Raw genomic sequence first — 15,068 nt, forward strand, 5'->3', positions numbered from 1 at the left:
GATCAAGACCATCCCCATGGAAAAGAAAAGCAAAAAAAGCAAACTGACTGTCTGGGGAGACCTTACAAATAGCTCTGAAATGAAGAGAGGCTAAAAGCAAAGGAGAAAAAGAAAGATATAAGCATCTGAATGTAGAGTTCCAAAGAATAGCAAGGAGAGATAAGAAAGCCTTCCTCAGCAATCAATGCAAAGAAATAGAGGAAAACAATAGAATGGGACAGACTAGAGATCTCTTCAAGAAAATGAGAGATACCAAGGGAACATTTCATGCAAAGATGGGCTCGATAAAGGACAGAAAAGGTATGGGCTGAACAGAAGCAGAAGATATTAAGAAGAGGTGGCAAGAATACACAGAAGAACTATACAAATAAAAGATCTTCACAACCCAGATAATCACGATGGTGTGATCACTCACCTAGAGCCAGACATCCTGGAATGTGAAGTCAAGTGGGCCTTAGGAAGCATCACTATGAACAAAGCTAGTGGAGGTGATGGAATTCCAATTGAGCTATTTCAAATCCTGAAAGATGATGCTGTGAAAGTGCTGCACTCAATATGCCGGCAAATTTGGAAAACTCAGCAGTGGCCACAGGACTGGAAAAGGTCCGTTTTCATTCCAATCCCAAAGAAAGGCAATGTCAAAGAATGCTCAAACTACCGCACAATTGCACTCATCTCACACGCTGTAAAGTAATGCTCAAAATTCTCCAAGCCAGGCTTCAGCAATACGTGAACCGTGAATTTCCAGATGTTCAAGCTGTTTTTAGAAAAGGCAGAGGAACCAGAGATCAAATTGCCAACATCCGCTGGATCATGGAAAAAGCAAGAGAGTTCCAGAAAAACATCTATTTCTGCTTTACTGCCTATGCCAAAGCCTTTGACTGTGTGGATCACAATAAATTGTGGAAAATTCTGAAAGAGATGGGAATACCAGACCACCTGACCTGCCTCTTGAGAAACCGGTATGCAGGTCAGGAAGCAAGTTAGAACTGGACATGGAACAACAGACTGGTTCCAAATAGGAAAAGGAGGACGTCAAGGCTGTATATTGTCACCCTGCTTATTTAACTTATATGCAGAGTACATCGTGAGAAACGCTGGGCTGGAAGAAGCACAAGCTGGAATCAAGACTGCCAGGAGAAATATCAATAACCTCAGATACACAGATAACACCACCCTTATGGCAGGAAGTGAAGAGGAACTAAAAGCCTCTTGATGAAGGTGAAAGTGGAGAGTGAAAAAGTTGGCTTAAAGCTCAACATTCAGAAAACGAAGATCATGGCATCTGGTCCCATCACTTCATGGGAAATAGATGGGGAAACAGTGGACACAGTGTCAGACTTTATGAAATTGAAAGACGCTTACTCCTTGGAAGGAAAGTTATGACCAATGTAGATAGCATATTCATATAAGGACTTCCCTGGTGGCTCAGACGGTAAAGCGTCTGTCAACAATGCGGGATACCTGGGTTCGATCCCTGGGTTGGGAAGATCCGCTTGAGAAGGAAATAGCAATCCACTCCAGTACTGTTGCCTTGAAAATCCCATGGACAGAGGAGCCTTGTAAGATACAGTTCATGGGGTCGCAAAGAGTCAGACACGACTGAGCGACTTCACTCACTTACTTCACTTACTTAGATAGCATATTCAAAAGCAGAGACATTACTTTGCCAACAAAGGTCCCTCTAGTCAAGGCTATGGTTTTTCCAGTGGTCATGTGTGGACGTGAGAGTTGGACTGTGAAGAAAGCTAGCGCCAAAGAATTGATGCTTTTGAACTGTGGTGTTGGAGAATTCTCTTGAGAGTCCCTTGGACTGCAAGGAGATCCAACTAGTCCATTCTAAAGGAGATCAGTCCTGGGTGTTTTCGGAAGCACTGATGGTAAAGCTGAAACTCCAATACATTGCTGCGAAGAGTTGACTCATCAGAAGACTCTGATGCTGGGAGGGATTGGAGGCAGGAGGAGAAGGGGACGACAGAGGATGAGACGGCTGGATGGCATCACCGACTTGATGGACATGAGTGTGAGTGAACTCCGGAAGCTGGTGATGTACAGGGAGGCCTGGCGTGCTGCAATTCATGGGGTCGCAAAGTGTCGCACACAAGTGAGTGACTGAACTGAATAAGTGCCAAGTTATTTATCATTTCTGAGAAAAAAAAATCTCATTCTTAGAAATCTCATTCTCAGGCCAATGATGTTACCAGTAGTTGCATAAATTACTCTTTCTTTAGTCCTAACATTTTTCCAGGTTACATAGACTTTTTGAATTAGGCTAGATAATCTTTCAGAGCATAAAATCTACCTTTAGTAGATTATTAAAAAATAGTTTTATGTGGGGTTCTTAACAGGAAGGAAATTCAACATTATAAGACAGAATCGGGGAATAAATATGCTTTAAGAAGTCCAAGAACTTTTCTTGCTTAACCAAAATCAGGCCACATTGCTGGATTTAATCACAGTTCTCTTCATTCTTCATGAGTCTTCTAGTCCTCAATGATAACGAAAATCTTGACCAGTGCTGACCCTGAACAGAATGGTCTCTGCAGACAAGGAGGTAAATAACTGTCGTTTAAGGGCTGTCAACACATCATAATTGGTTATCAGATATTTGATACAAAATAAAATTAAAGTCTGGAGTTATTTTATTTAATTATTCAACAGTATCTGAAGTTTCCTGAATTTCACTTCTGTACTAAATCAAACAAGCTAAATAATTCATATAAAAAGATTACTTGACATGTTACAGAGAGCTCATTTGTATATAGAAGAGATTTCAGATGCCTCAGAGTTCCAAGTTAATGTGATAAATCTACAAACTAGCAGTTTACAATTTCTTCACTGAAGAGCATTCTGGTTGTTGTGCTCTACAGTGAACAGAGTGAGAGATGTGGAATTCCTTCAGTATTCTTGCCTGGAAAATCCCATGGATGGAGGAAACTGGTAGGCTACAGTCCATGGGTCACAAAGAGTTGGACACGACTGAGCGACTTCACTCACTCACCACTTCACTTCAGTATTGATTTATCATTACATTAGTTTCATGTTATAAATAAATGCTTAGCACAATTTACACACTTTAAGAAAATTATGTAATTAAACCCAGGTAAAGGGCACATTGACTTAATTAAGATGATAGCAAAAATTACCTCTGTGGAATACATTTTATTAACTTGGAAAAAATAGATTAAAGTCAAAACTAGGCTCTAAATGGCATGCCTGAAGATTTCTGCAAATCTTGTCACAGTGGTTAACAGATCTGAATTGATATCTGAAGCATGTTTCCTACTACTTATCCTTTTGTTCATGTGAGACTGCTACTTTCTTGGCATTATGGCTAAAGAAAGCCAACTCCCCTTGATTCAAAACTGTAAAGAGTGCTTTTTACAAGCTGTCCAAAATAAATTCTGAAAGAAATAAGTAAAAGAACAGATACTCAAAACATGTTTGCTTTATTAATATGTTTTGGTATTTCCGCTTAATGTCCTGAATCCTATCCTTTGGAAACAGACATTTTTCCTAGATTCATTTCATACTAAAATCACTATGTTCTTCGTTTTGTCAGATCAAATCAGTATTTAAATAATCATGCAGCAGATCAGTAAGAGTATGTTTTCTGCTGTTTTTCCCATTATACTACAGCCAGCCATATGTTCATCATGCTAATAACTTCTACCCTAGAAAAATCAGACACAACCAAAACATAGATGTGTACTACTTTATAATGATTACCAATTTATACCTTAAGAATTCCACACAAAACCACTGTGATGAAAATCCATTCCTTTGAAGAATAAGGCTATTGAAAGGAATAAAATTCTGTCCTAAACAAGACAAATTTTTCACCAAAACAAGAGTTCATCAAATAAGAGAAGGAAAGAAAAATCTAGTAATGTAAGAGCTCATTAACATTTTCTGTTACTTATGTGGAACTATGTATTATATTTGGGAATTCATATGCTTTTCAGTAAATACAGTAATAGCTGTTCACATTAATGTAATTAATCACTAATTAGTCAATAGCTAATATGGCACTGACTGAAAGAGACAGGTCATTTCTTCATTTCTCTCATAAAGATGAATATCACATTTTTATTAACCTTTTTTTTCTAAAAGTAGTATTTTAACTTCTATTGATCATCAAATGAAATGCTCTTGAGGACTTAGTATATGTAATTTTCCTAAGCAGTTTTTAAAAGCAATCTTTTCTTTTTTTCTTTCACTCAAAGAGTGAATACGTTCTTGAGTCCAGGGACGTTATAAAGGAATAAAAGGAACTTGGGGTAAATTCATCAGTTTCCATTAATGCTTGTAACAATTTGAAAAAAATTTGTAGTTAGGAAGGCTCTAATTGATGATTTGATCTAAGAATATAAAAATTATATATCCTACTTGGGTTTGATGAGCATAAAGATTCAATCAACAAGAATTTCTTATAATACACACAATTTATAAACTCACACATAAAAAGCCACTTATTTCTACCTTACCTGTTTACTATATATAATTAAGCATATTTCACACTATAAATATTATAAATTATGGACACTTAAGGAAACAAATACATTTAATATGATGCAAAGAAATGTCATAAAGATGATAAAAATTATAAGGCAGAAAAAGATTCATAGGCTATTCAGTCACTAAAAATCATTTGTCTGTGCATACTTAGATGCTCAGTTGTGTCCGACTCTTTGTGGCCCCATGGACTGTAGCTTGCCAGGCTCTTTCTGTCCATGGGAGTCTCCAGGCAAGAATACTGGAGTGGGTTGCCATTCTCCTCTTCAGGGGATCTTCCCAACCCAGGGGTTGAACCTGGGTTTCTTGCACTGCTGGCAGATTTGTGTATTATATCCAAAATAGAGAAAATTCTAAGGATAGAATTTAATGAACAAATGAAAGGAATGGCTTGGATGATTTTTTAATAATCATATTAAATTTAAAAAAATGAATCTTTAAAATAAAAGAGGAAGAGTTATAGGCATATACATGTTTAAAGATATGAAAGCTCTCTAGATTAGCAAAGTAAGCCAATCTAGAATAGTATAAATTGGGAACTGGTATTAAAGTGAGCAAAGCTAGTATTAAATTGAATGTGTGACAAATAATAATGATGATTTCACTTAAAAGTGGTTCTAATTTTATTTAAGGAAAATGTATTAAATTGTTATAACAATGCCATAGAGAAAATTTTTCTCTTTCTTTCAAATGTCCATAAATATTTACTGAATACTTACTATGTCTAAGGCATTGTGTTTGGTGCTATGATGAAATAAACAGTAGTTTGTCTTGAAAGAAGATGACAAAGTATAGGATATCTCAAGAAAGGTGTCATACAGAATATAGCACTTAATTAGGCAGAATCTTAAAAATCGAGTAAGTCTGAATACTCACTGATGTATCTTTAGAGAAGAATAGGCAGAGAGTCTCAAATACTACATTAAAGATTCTGAATTTAGTAGTAGACAATGCAAAAACAAATATTTGAGCAGGAGAATGGAGCAGTGATTGTTAAACTTGCATAAGATACACTGAGAGAAGTGAGACTGCTTATAGAGAGATTAAGAAATTATTCAACAATTCAGGTAAGAGTCAATGAAAATTATAGTTCTAATGAGATTGAACTTGGCTGACAAAGTCTGTATACTCAAAGCTATGATTTTTCCGGTAGTCACATATGGATGTGAGAGCTGGACCATAAAGAAGGCTGAGAGCTGAAGAATTGATGCTTTCGAACTGTAGTGTTGGAGAAGACTCTTGAGAGTCCCTTGGACATCAAGGAGATCAAAGCAGTCAATCCTAAAGGAGATCAATCCTGAATATCCATTGGAAAGACTGATGCTGAAGCTGAAGCTCTAATACCTTAGCCATCTGATGCGAAGAGTCGACTCATCAGAAAAGACCCAACTCACTGGAAAAGACCCTGATGCTGGGAAAGATTGAAGGCAAGAGGAGAAGGGGTTGACAGAGGACCAGATGGTTGGATGGCATCACCGACTCAATGGACAGGAGTTCGAGCAAACTTCGAGACATGGTGAAGGACAGGGAAGCCTTGCCTACTGTGGTCTATGGGGTCACAAACAGACACGACTGAGCGACTAAACAATAACAATGAGACTGAACAGATGCAAAATAATTTTAGAGATAAAATTGTCAAAATTGGATATTATAAGCAATGGAAAAAAAAACAACTAAAAATTAAACTCAAAGTTCTACATCTTCGTGATGAGGATGATGGTAACGCTATTGACAGAATAAGGCACAAGAAAGAAGAGAGAACTTAAATGGAGAAATGAAGTTTTTGGGTACTGTAAACTGATACACTCTCTAGTTGTGAAGATTAAAGATAGTACAGTTTTAGTACTAGTGGTTTTAGTACTGCCTGAAGGTCTTCAGTAAGAGCATGCAACACAGACAGAAGAAGAGAGGATGAAAGCTAAATCTTTAGGAAACAGGGACAGACAGAAAACCCAGAAGAAAATAGGTAAAGAGATAAAATGGTTAGAATTGGGAGTTCCAGGAATAATCACTGAAAGTGGGCAAATACAGAAAAAAGATTTACTATTTTGGTTTCACGTTTGATTCATTGAATACTGTTTTATTAACTTCCTACTCTGGACCACATGAAAGAAATATAATCTAAGTACATAATGGCCTCTGCCCTCAAATAGCTCATAATCCACTTATGATCTAGTTAACTTCCCTCAGTAGTCTTGGTTGCTGTTTTTAGAATAAGATGAACAGTTAAACAATAAAAGATAATAAGATTATCCACAGTTTCCAGACTACTTTCTGGATACAAAAAATCTTCTGAAGGTTCTCCATTAACACATGAAATGATACATGTAAACAAAAGTTAAGATTAAAATGAAATAACTGATAGAAGAAAATTTAAAAATCAGACTAAAGATACATTTTCTCTTATAAAGCTTCCATGTACTTGGCAGGAAGCAATTAAAAAACATTGTGGAAGGTGGGTAGTATTTTAACAGTACAGATTAAGAATAAAGTGAAAACAAATCTAAATCAAGAGTCAGCATGAAGGAGTGATTCACTGATTTACCTGAACATGAACAACAAACTAATGGCAAATGTGGAAATAAAGGTTTTAAATGCACTTCATTAAAAACCTGTTTCTTACTGCTCACTCAAATATAAAACAGATGATTTGTCACAGTTTTTATAGATTTACAATTGATCTTGAACACCATGGGGGTCAGAGGCACTGACCCACGACACAGTCGAAAATTTGAATATAATTTGACTCTCAGTCCTCCCTATCATATCCATGGATTCAGCTAACTGTGGATCCTATAGTACTATAGCACTTATTTACTGAAAAAAATCCTCATATATGTGGGCTATATTTTACACTTACTTAATAAGACTGTAGACACTTTTGATACACTAACGTTTTAAAAACGAACATCATTTCAAATAGCAATTCACATTAATATATAATTATGAATAGAACAAAGGCTGGTTATCACTGATTCAAAAATTCATTAAACATACTATACATGGAAATACCATTTTAAGAATTAAAAAACTAAAAAAAATCATGCTATGCTGCAAATGTTCATTTAATTAACTTCACAGTACCATCCCTAAGATCAAAGTCCCATGAAACTAGCATCTAGTGCACTGGCTGGTATATCTGAGATGCTGAATACATATTGTTGAATATTAATAAATCAATGAATAAAGAAAACTTCTCATTAGAATCTCTTTTTACCTAACAAAACGGTTAACACCTAGGATTCTGGGCAATACATACAGCTAAGCTGCCCAGATGTACAGAAAAGTATGCGAAATTAATACTTATTCCTCAAAAAATGAGGTACTTTAAAGACTGATGAAGTAGTGGAAATTATACTTCGGGAAAAACCATATTGATGTGTATACTTTGTTGGTCACCTGAAATTTAATCAGTAACTAAAACACATAATGCATCTATTCTGATTACACCTCAAGTACTTCTTAGATATTAATGGTGTTGCTCTTTAGTTGCTAAGTCATGTCCAACTCTTTTGGGACTTCACTGGACTGTAGCCCAGCAGGCTCTCTGTCCATGGGATTTCCTAGCTAAGAATATTGGAGCAGGCTGCCATTTCCTTTTCAAGGGGATCTTCCCTGGCCCAGGGATTGAACTCATGTTTTCTGCATTGGCAGATGGATTCTTTATCACTGAGCCACCAAGGAAGCCCAGATATTAATACAGTCAAACCAAGTTTATAGATGGGATATTCATTTAAGTAAATTTCGCAAGTATTCTGATCGGCTTTTTTTTTTTTTTTTTAAAGAAAGTGAAGAAGAGGGAAAAGAGGGGAGGAAGGAAGGAGGAGAAAGCCTTTTCTGAGGGAAGATGTCACAGTCAAGTTGACTATTAAGTACAGGAAACAAAGGTATAAATATCATTATACAGAATTGTTTACTGGCTATCTGAAAATTTAGTTCAATAATGCACACCATGAATTATGGTGCAATGAAATAAATCCAGCATTTTTCAAACTTGCTTAATTAACTATAGAACACCTTTTCCTTGAAAGATCTCATTCTGTTCTAACAACTGTTCCAAAGACTATGTCCTGGGAAATACTGTTATATACTGTAAAGATACTTTTAAAAAGAACATACCAAAGCTTAAATCTGAACATGTATTTTACTTCAAATCTATCTCACTAGGAGGCTATTTATTCCAGAATTATAGAAGATGTTTAAGTCTTTTATGGAAATTGCTTTCAAGGTCAAGTTTATGAGCTAATAACAAAGTCAGTCCTATTATTAATATGTGAATTATTTACAAATGTTTTTCATACTTTTCAACATAAGTACATCTAACTATAAAGGATCAAGAAGTAAAAGGGGGAGAATGAGAGTCTGAGGAAATAGTCTAAAGCAGGGATCAGCAGACTTACTAACTGTAGGCCAAATCTACCTTATTTTTTTGTGAATCAAGTTTTATTGAGACAGATCACATTAAATTCTAGTTGTCTTCAATACTATAACATGGCGTTGAAATATCTGTGATTGCTACTTATAATGCTGTCATAGATCCATTAATGATATTGTGATTGCAGCTCATATTCATACATAGATCCATTAATGATATTTTGATTGCAACTCATATTCATAATTGACAGAAATCCTAAATTTCAGAGAGAAATTAGGGAAATAAAGATCTAATCTTTCACAGACCAGGGATTAAGAACCTTTGCTTTAAAGGATTGTGAAGGGATGAATGACACTATTAATTAGGATATCAGAAAGAACATGGAAAATGTAAAGTTACAAACTAAATATAGCTATACTTTTAATAAATAAAAAATTAAAGATTTTGAATTAAGTGTTTTTCATAAAATTCATGAGATAATCCACAGCCATTAGCATAAATTCTAAGAATCTTCAGCCAAAGTATCACTTGTACTGATTTCCTAAATAAAGCTAATTTTTCTATTCAACAATTAGTTGATTATTCCAATAGCAAATGACTAATTTTTGCTCAGAAGTCATGAAAGAGGTGCTGAAACCAATGCAAATTTTGTTTGTCACCATAACTCATTTGCCATAACTATTAGATATGCAAAATAAATACAGGAGATTAGTATACTGTGAAATATAGCATATAAGGATTATGAATGTTTATAAAGATGGTATATATTACATAGATAATACAACTTTTTAAAGTAAAATAGCATGTATTAGGAAATAATTAAATTACCAAGTTTCCAATGTTTAAAAGTATGTAATATTAACTGCATAAAAGACATTACAATCAAACTTCACCATACTGCTTAATATCCATACTAAAGGCTTTTAAAGAGCTTTGGAAAGAACACAATGAATATGACATAATAACAAAAGAATTTACATAATACCAAAGTCCTTGAAATTGTGGTTTTACTTTTTCCAAACATGTTATGATTTATGATGCAGAAAAATCTGTGTATGTAGCTCTTAAAAGTGGATTTTATTTGAAGAGGCATCCAATACACTACTTTGAGTTTACATATTACACAGAAGATATACAAGTGTGTTTTAAAATATAATCATTTCACGTTAGATACAAAAAGTTTATATTTTCTCCTTTCAAGTCACTTTTATCTACTACACCTAATTTTCGAGTGTATAAAAGATACTTTTAAAATGACTGATACTTAACGTAATGGCTACTGGCCAGTAATGTTTAGTGGTTTCAACATCTACAAAAGTATATACAAAGGCTAAATGATACAGGTAAGCCTAACCTTTTTATCTGTAAAATCAATAAAGGACTTTAGGAACTTTATATAATTCTCTGCTGCATTTTGCCTTTTATATTTTAACAACAGAAAACGATCCACTGATGCTCTTTAGGATAGTGATTTAACATTTAGCAACTAGGAAATTTCATTTTTGTTTTAAAACATAACTGGTTCAAACTTCTCCTGGTAAAGTCTAATGAAGGATATTCAATTTCAAGATTTTTTAAGGAATTTGTTAGAAAAACTACACAAATTAATTTTCTAAAAATAAGGTAGCATTTTAAAGTCTTAAATGCTACAATAGGCACTAAATTCAATTATTTGAAATGAAGCAGGGACATACTTAACTAACGAATTGGCAGTACTTAAAAAAAATTATTAACATATTAAAGTAGGAATCTGATTTTCTGGAAGCATGCATGGGAAAGCCTGTCGTCATGGAAACAGCAAGTATAAATGGCAATAATCCAGAAGAAAATGTCAGCGCTTCTGAACAATTAAAAAAACACAAAAAGCTATTTGTGAAATAAAACAACACAATGTTGTTTAAAATACTTTATAATTTTCAATTCCTTTCCATAAATTTTACTTAGTAAAAATACTGATAATATAATATTATTGCATTGTTTTTAGCCAAAATATTCTAAAAATTTATTAATGTAATATTTGAAACAGAATTAAAGTGTGTAAAAAGACTGCTCGCAATTAATTACTGTTAATCATTTATTTTAAAATACCTAAATAAAATACTTTTAAATTTTAAAATTCATGGGCTTGGGATCAAACATTAACTCCTAATCCAATTATATAATACCAAAATCTTAGAGCAAAAAATTCATGCCATGAGTTTAAGTATAGGCAACAATGTACATACCTGACCCTCACATCACCTATGGTTTGACAATTTAAAAAAATAAATAAAACCTTCATATATTCTCTATTAAACAGTATTCAAGCATAATATCCATGAGGAAAAACTGACTGTCATGTTCACAGTGATGGTAAACATTTATTCTCATAGATTAATGTTTTATATATTTGCAACAAAATATTTGGGTTAAATAAAGGAATATAATTCTCCAACATACAAACATTAGCAATGTGGGAGACTCAGGTTCAATCCCTGGGTCGAGAAGGGAATAGAAACCAACTCCAGTACTCTTGCCTGGAGAATCTCATGGACAGAGGAGCCTGGTGTGCTACAATCCATGGTATCACAGAGATTTGGCCATGACTAAGTGACTAACACTTTCACTATCAAGGAGTTAAAATGTTTTAAAAGTTGAAACTATAAAATTGGAAGGACTGATGCTGAAGCTCCAATACTGTGGCCACCTGATGCAAAGAGCCAACTCAATGGAATAGACTCTGATGCTGGGAAAGATTGAGGCAAAGAGGAGAAGGGGACAACAGAGGATAAGATGGTTGGATGGCATCACCAACTCAATGGACGTGAGTTTGAGCAAAATCTGGAGGATAGTGAAAAACAGGGAAGTCTGGCATGCTGCAGTTCATGGGGTCACAAAGAGTTGGACACAATTTAGCAACTGAACAATTTATAAAATAGGTAATATTTAAGATTCATTCTTTCTTTAAGAATAAAGGAATGTGTGCAGTTCTCATGTCACCTGTCCTTGCCTTATTCTCTCAAAGAATATCAAATCAAACTCAAAGCTTCCACAAGAATAAATAGGTTTTATACTAGTATGTCCTTATTACATAAAAACTGTTTTTTCACCAGTTTAAATTAAATATTTCTAAGAGCTTTGGCTAAAGAAAAATCTATTATACAAAAATAAATATGAACTGGGACAAGGACACTAAATACTATCCAAATTTCCCTTAAGTATCATTCCCCTATCACATTTGCCCACATCCTCAAAAGCAAATCTGCATCCTGACATTGTCTTTCTTTCATTTTCTTCTTATATCATTCTACCTTAATTATATTAATATGCTATCTCATTACTATTTTCATGTTTCTAATCGTTCTACTCATATCTAACAACGTTCCCTCTTTTTTCTTACTAATTATCTACTTGTCTTTATAATGTCTCTATAAACTTTCAAACAGTATTTCAAAAATGGGCAATAAAAATAAAAATGGACAATATTTGTTACCTTAAAGCTATGGAAATAATCTCTAGAGAAGTTCTTATTTCATTCCTTATGTTCTTGGTAGGTCTACCACTTTTGAAAACTGGCCGGTTTCCATGGCTTTTGCTTAAAGTTCTAGTTCACGTAGATTATGAAGTGCTACCAGGAATTATGCAGTATGATTGCTCCAAGCTTCTATTTAAAGGAAAAACTGTCCAGTTTTAAATCACTAAACTCAGGTGATACTACTCCAGAAATCTTGACACACTGATTATAGAATTTTCTTATTATATGTTCATCACTCAAAATTGATTAAGTACACAATATAAACTTTACTTTCTCTTAGTGTTTGTTAGAAGCACTCAGTTTGCCAGGCACAAAATACATACTCAATTATTATTCATAATTTATTCAATAAAACAGAGATCCCATGTAAGTTATCTAACAAATGACCAGGCTCAAAGATTTGCAGGCAAACTTTCAGAGTTACTAATCTCTATAAAATTTAGTTTTCAATATATATTGCATATACTTCTATCATTTTTATTTTATATTTATAGAAAAATATGACTTCCCAGATGTGCAGCTTTTTTATATTAAAAAGTATGATAAAGAATAAATGATAAAAGGAAAAACATATTATTTATTTTTCCATAACAATTACTGCAACACTTCATCTGTAAAGAAAAACTAATCATGGCCATTTCTTGAAATATTTTACAAAAGCTGTAAATTTCCCTTCTCATGTTCACAAGTTTCAACAAATTATATTACTTGCTATTTTTAACACTTACTGATATATATATATGTATACAAACATATATGTATAGCAAATACATGTGCTCACTTTATGGCCTATTTACTCTGTTAATGGAGTCTGATGAAGAGAGTTCTTAAATAATGATTCAATTTATAATTTTTTCCTTTATGCTTAGAGCTTATATCTCACTTTAGACTCATTTGAAAAGACCCTGATGCTGGGAAAGACTGAGGGCAGGAGGAGAAGGGGACACACACTGATGAACATAAAGTAAAAAATCAGAAGTATATGTTAAATCTTCAAAGATATCCACGTAGCGAGGCCCCAGATCATGAATAAGAGCATTAAAAGAAGCAGTCTCTCTGTGCCCCCTTCCAGCACTGCCTGCTCTCCCCAAGACTAAGTACTATCCTGACTTCTAATATCAGAGATTAGTTCTGTTTACTTTAAGTGATATATAAATAGAATTATACAGCATTTTCTCTTTTATGACTGTTTTTTTTTTTGGTCTCAATATTACATTTATAAGATTCAGTCATTGTATTTGTTGGTTAACTCATTCCTGTTCCCATTGTGTGAGTATGGGCATACTAACTTGCTTCAGTCGTGTGTGACTCTTTATGACCCTATGGACTGTAGCTCACCAGGCTCGTCTCTCCATGGGATTTCCCAGGCAAGAATACTGGAGTGGGTTGCCATGCCCCCCTCCAGGGGATCTTCCCAACCCAGGGATCGAACCCAAGCATCCTGTGTCTCCTGCTTTAGCAGGTGGGTTCTTTACCACTAGCACCACCTGGGAAGCCTTCTGTGAGTTTAGCACTGATTTATTTTACATTCTAGTGTTGATGAGTGTTTGAGTGCTTTTCAGTGGGATCTATTGCTATAGTGCTGCTGTGAACATCCTTGTATATGTGTTTTGGTGAATACAGGTTCTCATTTCTGCTGTTATGTTGTAGGAGTAGCACTGCTAGCCCATATGGGAAGAGTGAGGAGCCTGGCATGCTACAGTCCATCAGGTCACGAAGAGTAGGACCTGACTGAGCAACTAAGCACAGCACACGTGGGAAGTGTATATTCAGCTTTATGATGTGCTCCCTGATGATTTTCCAATATTTTGTACCAATTTATACTTTTTATAGCAGTGTAAAAAAAGTTAATCTACATTCATGGACTGTCAGTCATTTTTACTTCAGTCATTCTAGTGGGCTTAGAATGGTATGATATTATGGTTTTAATTGGCACTTCCTTGAAAACCAATGGATTTGTCATTTTTTAAGGAATTCATTGGCCACATTTTGTGAAATTCCTATTCCATTGTTTGGCCCATGTTTTACTGGGCTGTAACTTCCCTATTGATCTTAAAAGCATACACTGCATATTCTTATCAGATATATATATACACACACATATATATATACATATATATGGAACTTCCCTGGTGGCTCAGATGGTAAAGCGTCTGCCTGCAATGCGGAAAACCTGGGTTCAATCCCTGGTTCAAGAAGATCCCCTGGAGAAGGAAATGGCAACCCACTCCAGTACTTTTGCCTGGAAAATCCCATGGATGGAGTAGCCTGGTAGGCTACAGTCCATGCGGTTGCAAAGAGTCGGACACGACTGAGCGACTTCACTTTCTTTTCTAAACACACACACACACACACATTGGTTAGAGCTTACATCTCACTTTAGACTCATTTGAAAAGACCCTGATGCTGGGAAAGACTGAGGGCAGGAGGAGAAGGGGCGATGGAGGATGAGATGGTTGGATGGCATCACCAACTCAGTGGACATGGGTTTCAATGGACATGGGTTTGGGTAAACTCCTGGAGTTGGTGATGGACAGGGAGGCCTGGCATGCAGTGGTTCATGGGGTTGCAAAGAGTCGGACACGACTGAGCGACTGAACTGAACCTACTTTAAGGTCTTTATAAAGATATTCTTCTATGTTTTTTCCCCAACACTTTAATAAT

The 15,068-nt window shown here is 34.8% G+C and overlaps 1 protein-coding gene across 10 annotated transcripts in view; it reads right to left on the reverse strand.

The window, feature by feature from the left end:
- Positions 1–15,068, reverse strand: part of NOVA1 (NOVA alternative splicing regulator 1) — a 167,039-nt gene that overhangs the window by 65,097 nt on the left and 86,874 nt on the right. Inside the window, exon 1 of one of the 10 annotated variants that reach the window (XM_059879109.1) lies at positions 12,363–12,939. The exons of the other annotated variants lie outside the window; for them this stretch is intronic. The gene's annotated coding sequence lies outside the window, so the exon portion shown is untranslated. Of the gene's footprint in view, positions 1–12,362; positions 12,940–15,068 lie in introns of those variants that run through there. 10 annotated transcript variants of the gene reach the window in all.

Source organism: Bos taurus, chromosome 21 (assembly GCF_002263795.3).
Source record: "Bos taurus isolate L1 Dominette 01449 registration number 42190680 breed Hereford chromosome 21, ARS-UCD2.0, whole genome shotgun sequence".
Taxonomy (NCBI): Eukaryota; Metazoa; Chordata; class Mammalia; order Artiodactyla; family Bovidae; genus Bos; species Bos taurus.